This window comes from Macaca mulatta, chromosome 10 (assembly GCF_049350105.2).
Source record: "Macaca mulatta isolate MMU2019108-1 chromosome 10, T2T-MMU8v2.0, whole genome shotgun sequence".
Classification (NCBI taxonomy): Eukaryota; Metazoa; Chordata; class Mammalia; order Primates; family Cercopithecidae; genus Macaca; species Macaca mulatta.
The window spans coordinates 39,359,004-39,365,000 of record NC_133415.1 but is presented as its reverse complement, the minus strand read 5'-3'; positions in this window follow the sequence as shown (position 1 = coordinate 39,365,000).

The window sequence follows — 5,997 nt, the reverse complement described above, 5'->3', positions numbered from 1 at the left end:
CGCGGGTCAAGGGCTATGCCATCGGCCCAAGCTGCCTCTGGGGAAGTGGGACCGTGCCGCCCCCATCTCAAAAAACGGTGGCCACTACCACCGATGCAAATGTCAGCCTGGCAAGAATGAGATCGCCGGCAAGGGGTGGGGGAAGGGGAGAGAAGACGGAGGCACACCCGGCTGGCTCCGGAACGTTTCCAAGCAGGATGTTGGGAGGCGGGGGGTGGGGAGGTTGAGGGGAACCCACCTCACTGACTCACTAAATTCAGGTACAGGGACGTGGGGGAGGGGGGGAGCCGCGGCGGGGTGCGGGGTGGGGGGGGGCACTTGAAAATTAAACTGACCCCTCATACAGCCCAAGTAGAAGAGTCTATGCGCATTAAAGAAACCAACACACAAAGAAAACTAAAGCGCCGATAAAAGAACAATAGGGCCCCCCGCCAGGGCGGAGGTTACCTAGGCAACGAGGGAGAGAGGGAGGGGCCTCCAGAAGGGAGGGCGAGAAACCGGTTGCCCCGGGCTCGGTGAAGTTTCGGCGAGACCTCCCTCCGTGCCACCTCGACTTTCAGTAACAGTGGCCGCTAGGTGATGCCCGAAGACAACCGATGCCTGCAAGTGTCAGTCATCACGGAAAAGAAGTGAAGGATGGATCGCTCTGGGTCGGGGTGGAGGTTGGGGAGGGGGATGCGGCGGAGGCACACCGCGTCGCCGGCGTCTCCCGGATCCCTCTCAGACCAGGCCATTTCCGGGCCCAGGGAGTCCTCCCACGCGATGCCCGCGACTGGTCGACCAGAACCCCCAGGGGCACAGCCAAAGTTTCTGCCCCTGGGATCACCTGGCACTTCCATTCCCCCAGAGAGAAGAGAGGACCAGGGGTGCGGGGCGCGTGGAGGACGCCAGGGGTGGAGGTGGGAGCTACCAAAGACACAAGTGCGGTCATTAGCGTGTCAGAGTGGACTCCAGACCCACGACCTCAGAGAGGCAATCCCTGAACGAGTGTTAGTGCATGACATCCACGCTCCCGGACACGGCGTGGATTTCACGGGGAAAGCAGTGCACATCACACTCCCTTCCTGTTCCGGGGCAAGATTTTGCTCCCGAAGTACCCATTTCTCAACCGTGTTCCCCAAAGTCCACCCTGTCGTGAATCAGTCATGAATCTAGTCAGTACGGTGAATCGCGGAGCAGCCACATCCCACCACGAAGATCGGAGTCCGCACACTACACATCGCCCCACGCGGTGTCTCCCCACAAGAACATCACCGCCGTCCTAGCCGAGTAGTGATACAGTGCCATTTCTTTCATTTTCTCTTTCTCGCTTGCTATTTATTTATTTATTTATTTATTTATTTTTGAGACAGAGTCTCACTCACTCTACAGCCCAAGCTGTAGCGCTGTGGCACGATCTCGGCTCACGGCAACCCCCGCCTCCCAGGTTCAAGCGATTCTCCCGCCTCCGACTCCCGAGTAGCTGGGATCACAGGGGTCTGCCCCACCGCACCCGACTCAGTTTTGTAGTTTTAGTAGAGACGGGGTTTCACCACGTGGGCCAGGCTGGTCTTGAACTCCTGACCTCCTGATCCGCCCGCCTCGGCTTCCCAAAGTGCTGGGGTGACAGACGTGAGCCACCGCGTTCAGCCCCTACGGTGCCATTGCTTGGAAATCACTCGTGGGAACACACACTTATGGGTCACGTGTGAAGAATTTTCCTTTGTCTATTTTTTTTCCCCTTTTTTTCGTGTGTGTGTGTGTGTGTGTGTGTGTGTGTGTGTGTGTGTGTGTGCGTGCGTGTGCGCGCGCGGTGGGACGGAGTTTCGCTCTTGCTGCCCAGGCTGGAGTGCAATGGCGCGATCTCGGCTCACTGCAACCTCCGCTTGCCAGGTTCCAGCGATTCTCCTGCGTCTGCCTCCCGAGTAGCTGGGATTACAGGCCTGCGCCCCCATGCCCGGCTAATTTTGTATTTTTAGTAGAGACGGGGTTTCTTCATGTGGGTCAGGCTGGCCTCGAACTCCCGACCTCAGGTGATCCACCCGCCTCGGCCTTCCAAAATGCTGGGATGACGGGCATGAGCCACCGTGCCCGGCCTTAGCCGTTTATTTTAAAGTCGAGGAGCTTATCAGGGAAATACGAGAAGTTTGGACATCACAGGTGACAGAGAGAAAGGTCTGCAAATGGCCCTTCCATCCAAGTGGGGACCCGGCCTCGATCTCCCGAAATCATGCACCCAGTGGGGAAGCCCGGCAAGGCCCGTCTGTGTAGATTCCTCTCGGCCTCTCTAAGCACGCACTTCTCACTTTGGTGGAAGGGGCAGGGCCCTCTCTGGGACGGGGGAATCTGACAGACAAAGAGACAGACGTAGAAAAAGAGAGATCGACAGACAGAGACAGAGAGAAACGGACAGAAAGAGCGAGAGAGCGAGAGAGCGAGAGCGAGAGCGAGAGAGAGAGAGAAACAGACTAGACAGGGAGGGGGAGAGAGGGAGAGAGACAGACAGAGACAGACAGACAGGCAAAAAAGAGAGTAAGACAGAAGACAGACACAGTGAGTGAGAGACACAGGTAGAGAGAGAGAGAGAGAGAGAGAGAGAGAGAGAGAGACAGAGAGACAGAGAGAAAGAGAGGGACAGGCAGACAGATAAAGAGAGTGACAGAGAAAGACATAGACGGACAGTGAGAGACAGAGAGAAAGAGACAGAGAGAGAGAGAGAGAGAGAGAGAGAGAGAGAGAGAGAGAGGCAGACAGACAGACAGGCAAAGAAAGAGAGTAAGACAGAAGACAGACACAGTGAGAGAGACAGGAAAGACAGAAACGGACAGAGAGAGACAGAGAGGAACAGACAGAAAGAGAGAGGGTCCTAGCCCAATAGCGATACAGTGCCATTTCTTTCATTTCCTCTTTCTTTCCTTCTTTCTTTCTTTCTTTCTTTCTTTCTTTCTTTCTTTCTTTCTTCTTTTTTTATTTTTTTATTTTTTTGAGACGGAGTCTTGCTCTGTCACCCAGGCTGGAGTGCAGTGGCGCGATCGCAGCTCCCTGCAACCTCCGCCTCCCGGGTTCACACCATTCTCCGGCCTCAACCTCCCGAGTAGCTGGGACTACAGGCGCCGGCCACTACACCCAGATAATTCGTTTGTTTTTTTTGGAGAGACGGGGTTTCACCATGTTAGCCAGGATGGTCTCGATCTCCTGACCTGGCGATCCGCCCGCCTCAGCCTCCCAAAGTACTAGGATGACAGACGTGAGCCACTGCGTTCAGTCTACAGTGCCGTATCTCAGAAATCACTCACAGGAACAGACACTTACAGGTCATGTGTAGAGTTTCTTTTTTTGTTTTGTTTTGTTTTGTTTTGTTTTGTTCCGTTTTGTTTTGTTTTGCACGAGGAGGTGGCGGGATGGAGTTTCGCTCTTGCGTCCCAGGATGGAGTGAAATGGCAGAGGGGACTCAGGGAGTCAACCTATGGCAGAGATGGCACGTCATTCAGAGCGTAACGTCCACAGCGAAAGGTGGTAGGGCCGGCACTTTTAAAGGCTGAAATCCCGGCGGCTCAGGCCTGTCGTCCTCGCACTTTGGGAGGCCCAGGAGAACGGATCACTTGAGGTCAGGAGTTCGAGACCAGTGCGGCCAACATGGAGAAACCCCGTCTCTACTCAAAATACAAAAATTAGCCGGATGTGGTGGTGTGCGCCTGTAATCCCAGCCACTGAAGAAGAATCACTGGAATCCGGGAGGCAGAGGTTGCAGTGAGCCGAGGGAGTGCCACTGCACCCCCGCCTGGGTGACAGACTGAGAGAGACTCAGTCCCTCCCTACCAAAAAAGAAAGAAAGAAAGAAAGAAAGAAAGAAAGAAAGAAAGAAAGAAAGAAAGAAAAAAAAAAAAAAAAAAGAAAAAAGAAAAAAAAAACACAGGGACCGCCACCGGGCGCAGTGGCTCACACATGTAATCCCAGCACTTTGGGAGGCCGAGGTGGGCGGATCACCTGAGGTCAGGAGTTCAAGAGCAGCCTGGCCCACATGGTGAAACTCCGTCTCTACTAACATAGAAACATCTTCGGAGCATGATGGTGGGTGCCTGTAATCCCAGCTGCTCAGGAGGCTGAGACGGGAGAATCGCTTGAACCTGGGAGACGGTGGTTGCAGTGAGCCGAATCGCACCACCGCACTCCAGGCTGGGTGGCTGAGTGAGACTCTGTCTTAAAACAACAACAACAACAGCAGCAAAAAAAAAATAGCAAACGCACAAAAAAAGAACAGGCCAAAATACTCCATTGTCACTGAACGTTCCGCCACCAGACCGGAAACCCCCTGACTCAGGTCAAGGAGGTGGTGTTTCCTTCTCTCTGTCTCTGTCTCTGTCTCTCTCTCTCTCTCTCTCTCTCTCTCTCTCTCTCTCTCTCTCCCTCCCCCCCCCCAACTTTTATGTCTTGTTCAAGCAGACATGTGCAAGATTGTTACACAAGTAAACTTCTGACTGGGGGGTTCAGTGTGCAGATGATTTCATCACCCGGATAACTCAGCGCAGTACCCGACAGTTTTCGTGGTTTGGTTTTTTGTTTTGTTTTGTTTTGTTTTGTTTTTCCCTGAAGATGTCTCTCCTTCCACACCTCCTCCCTCAAGTAGGCTCCCGCCTCCCTGGTCCCCCTCGTTCTGCCCACGAGTTCTCATTATTTAGTTCCCAGTTATAGATGAGAACACGCGGTCTTTAGCTGATCGTTGCTTTCATCTTCGGCGGTGGCGGTGAAAGAGGCATGACACGAAATCGACCCTTAGGACGCTCCCCTCCGTCCACACCCCACACCCCCTCCCCACACACACCCTCATTCCTGCCCCCCCTCCTCAAACCCAAGACAGGAAGAAAGGCAGATATTAAAGTCAGAGGTCAGCCTCCAAGACGGTGGAGGCAAGGGATCTGAAAGGGTGAGCAAGCGATAGGGGTCGGGGGATGTCGTGGCCGAGCTAGCAAAAATAGGGGACCGACTTTCCAGCCCCAGCACACCCCCAATCCTCAACCGCAGCTAGCCTCTGGGTGGGGTTGCGCCTGTAAAAGCTTCTGAATGGAGAGAAGCCCAAGGCTATGGAAGGCATCAGCTCCAAGTCCGGGAAGGGAACAGGGCTTTGTGCATTGGAATGGGGCTTTAGAAGGCGGTGCTGCGGTTTCCAAAGCGACACGCCTCGCCTCGCCTCGCCTCGCCTCGCCCCGCCCCGCCTCGCCCAGAGCGAAACTCCGTCTCAAAAAAATAATAATAATTTTAAGATAATAATAATACTAAAAAATAAATAAATAAATAAATAAATAAATAAGAAATAAATAGTTAGTACAGCGGTCGTGGTCGTGAATCATTCCCCGGAGTCCAGGCGCAGTGGCTCACGCCCGTCACGCGAGCACTTTGGGACGCCGGGGCAGAAGGGTTGCAACAACATGATGAGACCCTGTCTGTGCAAAAACAGTTGAAAAGGAAGGCCGGGCGCGGCGGCTGACGCCTGCCGTCCCAGCACTTTGGGAGGCCGGGGAGGGAGAATCACCTGAGGTCGGGAGTTGGAGACCAGCCTGACCAACATGGAGAAGCCCCGTCTCTAGTAAAAATACAAAATCAACCAGACGTGGTGGTGCATACCTGCAACCCGAGCTACTACTCGGGAGGCAGACTCAGGAGAATCTCTTGAACCCGGGAGGCAGAAGTTGCGGTGAGCCGAGATCCGCGCCATTGCACTCCAGTCTGGGCAACAAGAGCGAAACTCTGTCTCGGGAAAAAGAAAAATAAAACAATAAAAATTGAAAATCATCTGGGCACAGTGGCGCATGCCCCGTGGTCCCAGGCACTACACTCTGGAGGCTGAGGTGGAAGGATCGCTTGAGTCCAGGAGCGTCCACACTGCAGTGAGTTTGGTTTTGATGGCACCACTGCCAGGGTGACAGAGTGAGACGCCGTCTGTAAATCAGTCAAGCAATCAATCAGATCACTGCAAGGAGCTCTCTATGTCTTACTTTCAATAGGTGTCTCTTCAGGCCA